This window comes from Orycteropus afer, unplaced genomic scaffold (assembly GCF_000298275.1).
Source record: "Orycteropus afer afer isolate SDZICR_OR568_19922 unplaced genomic scaffold, OryAfe1.0 scaffold00142, whole genome shotgun sequence".
NCBI lineage: Eukaryota > Metazoa > Chordata > Mammalia > Tubulidentata > Orycteropodidae > Orycteropus > Orycteropus afer.
The window spans coordinates 3,797,469-3,804,288 of record NW_006921729.1 but is presented as its reverse complement, the minus strand read 5'-3'; positions in this window follow the sequence as shown (position 1 = coordinate 3,804,288).

Sequence of the window (6,820 nt, the reverse complement as noted above, 5' to 3'; positions counted from 1 at the left end):
AAAGAAAGAAGAATGGCTTCCAGGATAGGGGGTAAGTTCCCAGTGACCTCTTGGGCTGACAGGAATTCCTTCTGGAACCAGGTGCCTTGTACCCACCACTTGCTTGGCCAGCAGGAACACTGTACAAGTGCTCTGCTCCCCACTCTGTTTTTTTTTTTTTTTTTAAATTTTTTTCTTTCTTTTTTCCCTTTTTCTTAGTTCTTTCCTCTTCCCCGACTTATTTCTCTCTTTTTTCCCCCCCCCCCCCCGTTTTTTGATCCCATGGAGCAAGTGAGTAACCCCCTTCTCTGTGGTCAGCAGCACCCATCCTCACCTTTCTGTGGTCACCAATGCATACTCTCCTGGACTGAACTCCTTGTTTCCATTGCAGCTATGTTTGGCAACTAACACTTGCACCTGCTTTTTTTCTTCTTTTTTCTTTTCCTTTTTTTCTTTCTTCTTGGTCATTGCCTCTCCCTCCACCATTGCTTTTTTTTTTTTCTTCCTCCTGTCCTTTTTTTTTAATGTGGCTGAGCAGATACGCTGTCCCCCACCATTTGCATGCTCAGTAGCACCTGCTCCTGACCCTCCATATTCAGTGGTGTGCAGCCGCCATATTTCTGCTGCAGCCATGTTTGGCAGTTAGTGCTTGCACCAGTACAGTGCCATATTGGTTTTTTGTTTCTTTGTTTTTATTCTTTTCTCCTGTTTCTTTTTTCTTTTTTTCTTTCTTCTTAGGTCTCCCCTTTCTTTCCCCACTTTTTTTTTCTTTTTCTTCCTCTTCCATCCCCCTTTTATTTTCTCTCTATCTTCCCCAGCAGCTGGGAGCCAGTACTCTATCCAGCCCTACTCACCACTGCTGCCACCCTACCCACTGGGTGAGTGCCACCACCCACTCCAGCACCACTGGATTGACAGAAAATACCTGCCCTGGCTGCCCTCAACTGCTCTGCATGGTCAGCTATCAGAATTGTATCCACACTCCCACCTGCTACCAAATCCACTTGGAGACCAGTGGTTTGCACTCAGTACTGGCAAGCTAGCAACCAGAGTAACATACCCACCTTGAGGGATGGATATATTCAAACAAAATAAAGCAAAAAATCAGGATGAAGCAAATAAATAAATAAATAAAATTAATACAAACACTACAATATCTCAGAGACAACAAACAGCTTCAGATCACATGCAAAAAAAGGAGAAGATGGCTCAAAAAGGTGACCAAAATACAGGGCCAGAAAAATCTTTTGGAGGAAGCAATGTATTGGAACTATCTGATATGGAATTTAAAATAATTATATTTAGATACCTTCAATGGACTGAAAGAAATGTCAAGAAAAACACAGATAAAATCAAGAAAAACCTCTAGAATAATTTTTTTTTTGAAAAGGGGCAAATTGATAAAATAAATGGAAAATGAGAAACAATACAAAAACAGCAAATAGAAATCCAAAATATTAATATTAAAATTTCAGAAATAGATAATGCATTGTAAGAACAAAGGAGTAAAATTGAATCAATAGAAGACAGAATTAGTGAGACTGAAGACAAATTTCTTAACATTAATCTGTTAGAGGAGCAATCAGAAAAACGAACCAAAAAAAAAAAAGAGAGAGAGAAAACAATCCTTAAAGCAGCTCAGGAAAATGAAAAGTGAGTTACAAAGGAAAACCAGCTTGGCAGAAACCATGCAGGCAAGAAGGCAAAGAGATGACATACATAAAGCTCAAAGAAAATAGTTGCCAAGTAAGAATTAGTGTCAAGCAAAATTGTCCATCTCATATCATATAAGAACATTCATGGATAAACAGAAATTAAGGGAATTTGTGAAAACCAGACCAACCTTATAAGAATGCTAATCCTTACAAGAAATGCTAAAGGAAGTCCTTCAGACAGAGAACCAATAATGGCAGACAACAACTAGAGACTGAGATGTACACAACATCACCCAGAAATCAACCCAGATATATGAAAAACCAAACTCACTGCCATCAAGTCAATGCCGACTCATAGCAACCACATTGGGTTTCTGAGATGGTAAGTCTTTACAGAAATAGATTGCCACATCTTCCATCCATGGAGCAGCTGGTCAGTTGAACTGCCAACATTCTGGCTAGCAGTCAAATGCCTTAGGCACTATGCCACCAGAGTTCTTTCAATCTAGATATAGAAGTATCAAAAATAAAATAAACCGGTAAGACAGAAAATAGGGAACCAGAAATATCAATTTAGAAATTATGCAAAAAGAGTGAATAAATGATATAGTTACAGAGCTTCCAAATGGAGAGGAAATCAAGATGATATCAAGATAAAGCAGACTGTTTTAAACTTGGGAAGATAATAATAAACTGCAGGATAACTTCATAGAAAATTAATAAGCCTTCTTACCAAAATAAAAAGAAGAAGAAAATCATAAAGTCTCAGTAAACACTAAAACAATAGCAATGAAGGAAATGATAAGAAAATCCATTAACAAAATGAACTCAGCAAGAAAAACATATTGAACAAAGAAACCATCAACATCACACACACAAAAAAAAAAAAAAATCAGAAAATGACAGCGGTAAATTTGTATCTGTTGATAATGAATTAAAAGTACAGTCAAAAGACAGTAGCAGAATGTTGAGACATTTATTTATTTACATCTTCATCTGCTGAGACTCTTGGCTATGGAGTAGGGGTTGGCTGTAATCTTTACAGAAGCCAATTGTTAGGCCTGCATCTTCCACATTACCACTAGGTGGGTTTGAATTAGCAAGATTTGGGTTACCAGTTAAGCGCAGACCATCTGGGCCACCCAGAGACCTTAAGGGTAGCAAAATGGATGAGAAAATATGACCCATAAATATGCTGTCTTTAAGACAAACACTTTAGCCAAAAAGATAAAATAAGGTGAAAATCTAAGAATGGTAAAACATATCAAGTAAATCGCAACCAAAAAAAGAGCAGGAGTAGCAATATTAATTTTTGGTGAAATAGACTGAAAGAAAAAGCAGCAAAAGAGACAAGGAAGGATATTACATAATGATTAAAGGGTCAATTAGGAGCTCTGAACACATGGTGCCTAAGGCACTTGACTGCTCACCAGAAGTCTGGCAGTTCCAACCCACCAGCCACTCCTCGGAAGGCAGACTGGGCAATCTACTTCCATAGTGATACCACTTGGGAAACCCAAGGAGGGGTTGCTGAGTTGGATCAGACTTGAAGGCATTGAGTTTGGTTTTGGTTTTTTTTTAAGGGGTCAATTGGACAAGAGGACATAACCATAATAAATATCTATGCATGCAATGAAATAGGCCCAAAATACAAAAATAAAATTGTAACAAAATTGGGAAAAGAAAGACAATTTCACAATAATAGTAGGAGTCTTTAATAAATTACTTTTGATGAAGGATAGAATAACTAAAAAGAAAATCAACAAAAGTATAGAAGTTCTAAACAACACAATCAGCCAACTAGGCCTCATAGATATGTACAGAACATCCAACAACAGCAAAATAGACATTCTTTGCCAGTGCAGAATAGACCATATGGTAGGTCACAAAGGAAGCTCCAATACATTTAAACACATCAAAAGACTACAAAACATCATCTCCAATCACAATGCTATACAATGAGAAATCAACAACGTGGAAATCAAGGGGAAAAAAATCAAATACGTTGGAACTAAATAATACCTTGCTTAAAAACTGCTGGATCGTAGAAGGAAAAAAATGAAATAAAAAATTCCTTCAATCAAACAAGAAAGAAAACACAACATACCAAAATCTTTGAGGCACAACAAAAGCACTGTTCAGAGGACAATTTATAGCAATAAATACACAGGTCAGAAAAGAACAAAGAGCCAAAATCAACACCTTAATCCAACATCTCCAAATATTGGGAAAAAAACAGCTGGAAAAAAAAAGCCGACAGCTACCAGAAGAAAGGAAATAAGATTTCAGCAGAGATAAATGAACAGAAAAATAATAGAAAGAACCAACAAGACTAGAAGTTGGTTCTTTGAAAGGATTGATAAAATTGCCAAACCACTAGCAAATCTTACAAAGGTAAAGAAGGAGAAGATGCAAACAACACAAATAAGAAATGGAACAGGTGATGTCACACAGAATCTAATGAAATAAAAAGGATAATAATAGAATACTATAAAGAACTATACCCTCACAAATTTGAAAACTAGAAGAAATGGATAAATTTCTATGAACACACTACCTACCCAAACTAACATATTCTGAGGTAGAAAATTTCAACAGACCATTACAAAATAAGAAATTAAATATATCATTGGGGAAAAAAAAAAAAAAAACTACCGACAAAAAATGTCCTGGTCCAGATGGCTTCGCTGGTGAATTCTACCAAACATTCAGAGAAAAGTTAATACCAATTCTACTCAAACTATTCACAAGACAGAAAAGGATGGGATGCTCCCAAACACATTTTATGAAGCAAGCATAATTCTGATATCAAAATCAGGCAAAGACATCACTGAAAAAGAAAAGCATAGACCAATAGCCCTCATGAACATTGGTGCTAACATTCTCAACAAAATACTAGCAGATACAATCCAACAGCATATTAAAAGAATAATATATAATGTCCAAACTGGATTCATACCAGGTATGCCAGGATAGTTCAGCATTAGAAAAACAATCAACATAATCCATCACTTAAACTAAAGGAAAAAAAAAAAAAAAAACCATGATCATATCAAATGATGCAAGAAAGGTATTTGACAGAACCTAACACTCATTCTTACTAAATACTTCGCAAAATAGGAGTAGAAAGGAAATTCACCTGACATCATTAAGGGCATTTACACAAATCTAATGGTCAACATCATTGTTAACAGAGAGAGACTAAAAATATTCCCCTTGTGAATAGGATAGAGACAAGGATGCCCTTTATTGCCACTCCTATTCAATATTGAATTGGAAGTCTTAGCCAGAGCAATAAGGCAAGAAAGGAAAATAAAAGGCATCCAAAATGACAAAGAAGAATAAAACTATTTTTATTTTCAGATGATAGGATCCTATACATAGAAAATCCTACGTAGTCAACAAAAAACTACCAGAACTAATAGGAGGATTCGGAAAAGTGGCAGGGTACAAGATCAACATACAAAAGTCTGATTCCTCTAAATTAACAAAGAAACTCTGGAAAGGAAATCAGGAAAACAATATAATTTACACCCAAAAAATTAAGTACTTAGGAATAAATCTAACCAGAGACACAAAAGACCTATACAATAAAACTATAAAATACTAATACAAGAAATCAAAAGAACCGACATAAATAGAAGAATATACCAAGTTCATGGATAGAGAAACTTAACATTGTGGAAATGTTAATACTACTCAAAGCAATCTACAGATATAATGCAATCTCAATTCAGACTCCATTATCATTTTTAAAGAGATGGAAAAACTAATCACCATCTTCATGTGGAACGGGAAGAGACTCCTGATGAGCAAAGCACCACTGAAGAAGAACCAAGGAGGAGGCATCACACTCCCCAATCTCAAGACCTACTATACAGCCACGTTAGGCAAAATAGCTTAGTATTGGTACATACAGACACATAGACCAATAGAACAGAATTAAGAACCCAGAAGTAAATCCATCCACTTATTGACAGCTTATCTTTGGCAAAAGGCCAAAACCCATTCAAAGAGGAAGAAAATGGTCTCTTTAACAAATGGTGCTGGCAAAACTAGGTATCAATTTGCAGAAAATGAAACAGTACTTATAGTTCTCACCATTTACAAAAAAAAAAAAATCAAGATGGATCAAAGACCTAAATATAAAACTATAAAGATCATCAAAGAAAAAATAGGAGAAAACTCAGGGTCCCTAAAACATGTAGCAGATGTAACTAAAAATGTGCAAACAGCAAAAGACAAACTAGACGACTGGAGCCTCCTAAAATTAAACTTTCATGTGCATCAAAAGACCTCACCAAAGGAGTGAAAAAAGAACCTACAAACTGGGGGGAAAAATTGGCATTGACGTATTGGGCAAGGGACTAATCTCTAAAATTTATATAAAACTTCGACACTTCAACAACAAAAAGACAAACAATTAAAAAAATGGACAGAGGACATGAACAGACTCTTCACCAAAGTTCACATTCAGGTGGCTAACAAACCCATGAGGAAATGCTCACAATCATTAGCCACAGAGAAATGCAAATCAAAACAACAATGAGATATCATCTCACCCCAGTATCAATAGTAAAGTTCAAAATGACAGAAAAGAACAAATGCTAGTGAGGGTATGGAGAGACTGGAACTGTTATACACTGCTGGTGGGACTGTAAAATGATACAGCCACCTGGAAAACAGTATGATACGTCTTTAAAAAGTTGGAAAGAGAAATATCGTACAATCCAGCAATCCCACTGCTAGGGATATATCCTAGAGAAACAAGAGCCACCATACAAACAGATAGATACATGTGCACCCATGTTCATAGCTGCGTTATTCACAATAGCAAAAAGAGAGAAACAATCTAAGTCCCCAACAAAAGATGAATAGATAAACAAACTGTGGTACATACACCAATGGAATACTACACATTGTTAAGGAATAATGATGACTCTGTGAAACACCTCACAATATGGATGAACCTAGAGGACATTAGGCTCAATGAAGTTAGTCAATTAAAAAATATTGTATGAGAGTACTACTGTAAAAAGTCAAGAAAAGGTTTACATGTAGAAAGAACCATTCTTTGAAGGTGAGTGGGAGGGGAAAGGAGGGTAAATAACTAACTAGAGGGTTGTTGTTGTTGTTGTTATGTGCCATCGAGTCGGCCCTGACTCGTAGCGACCCCTCCTTGGGTT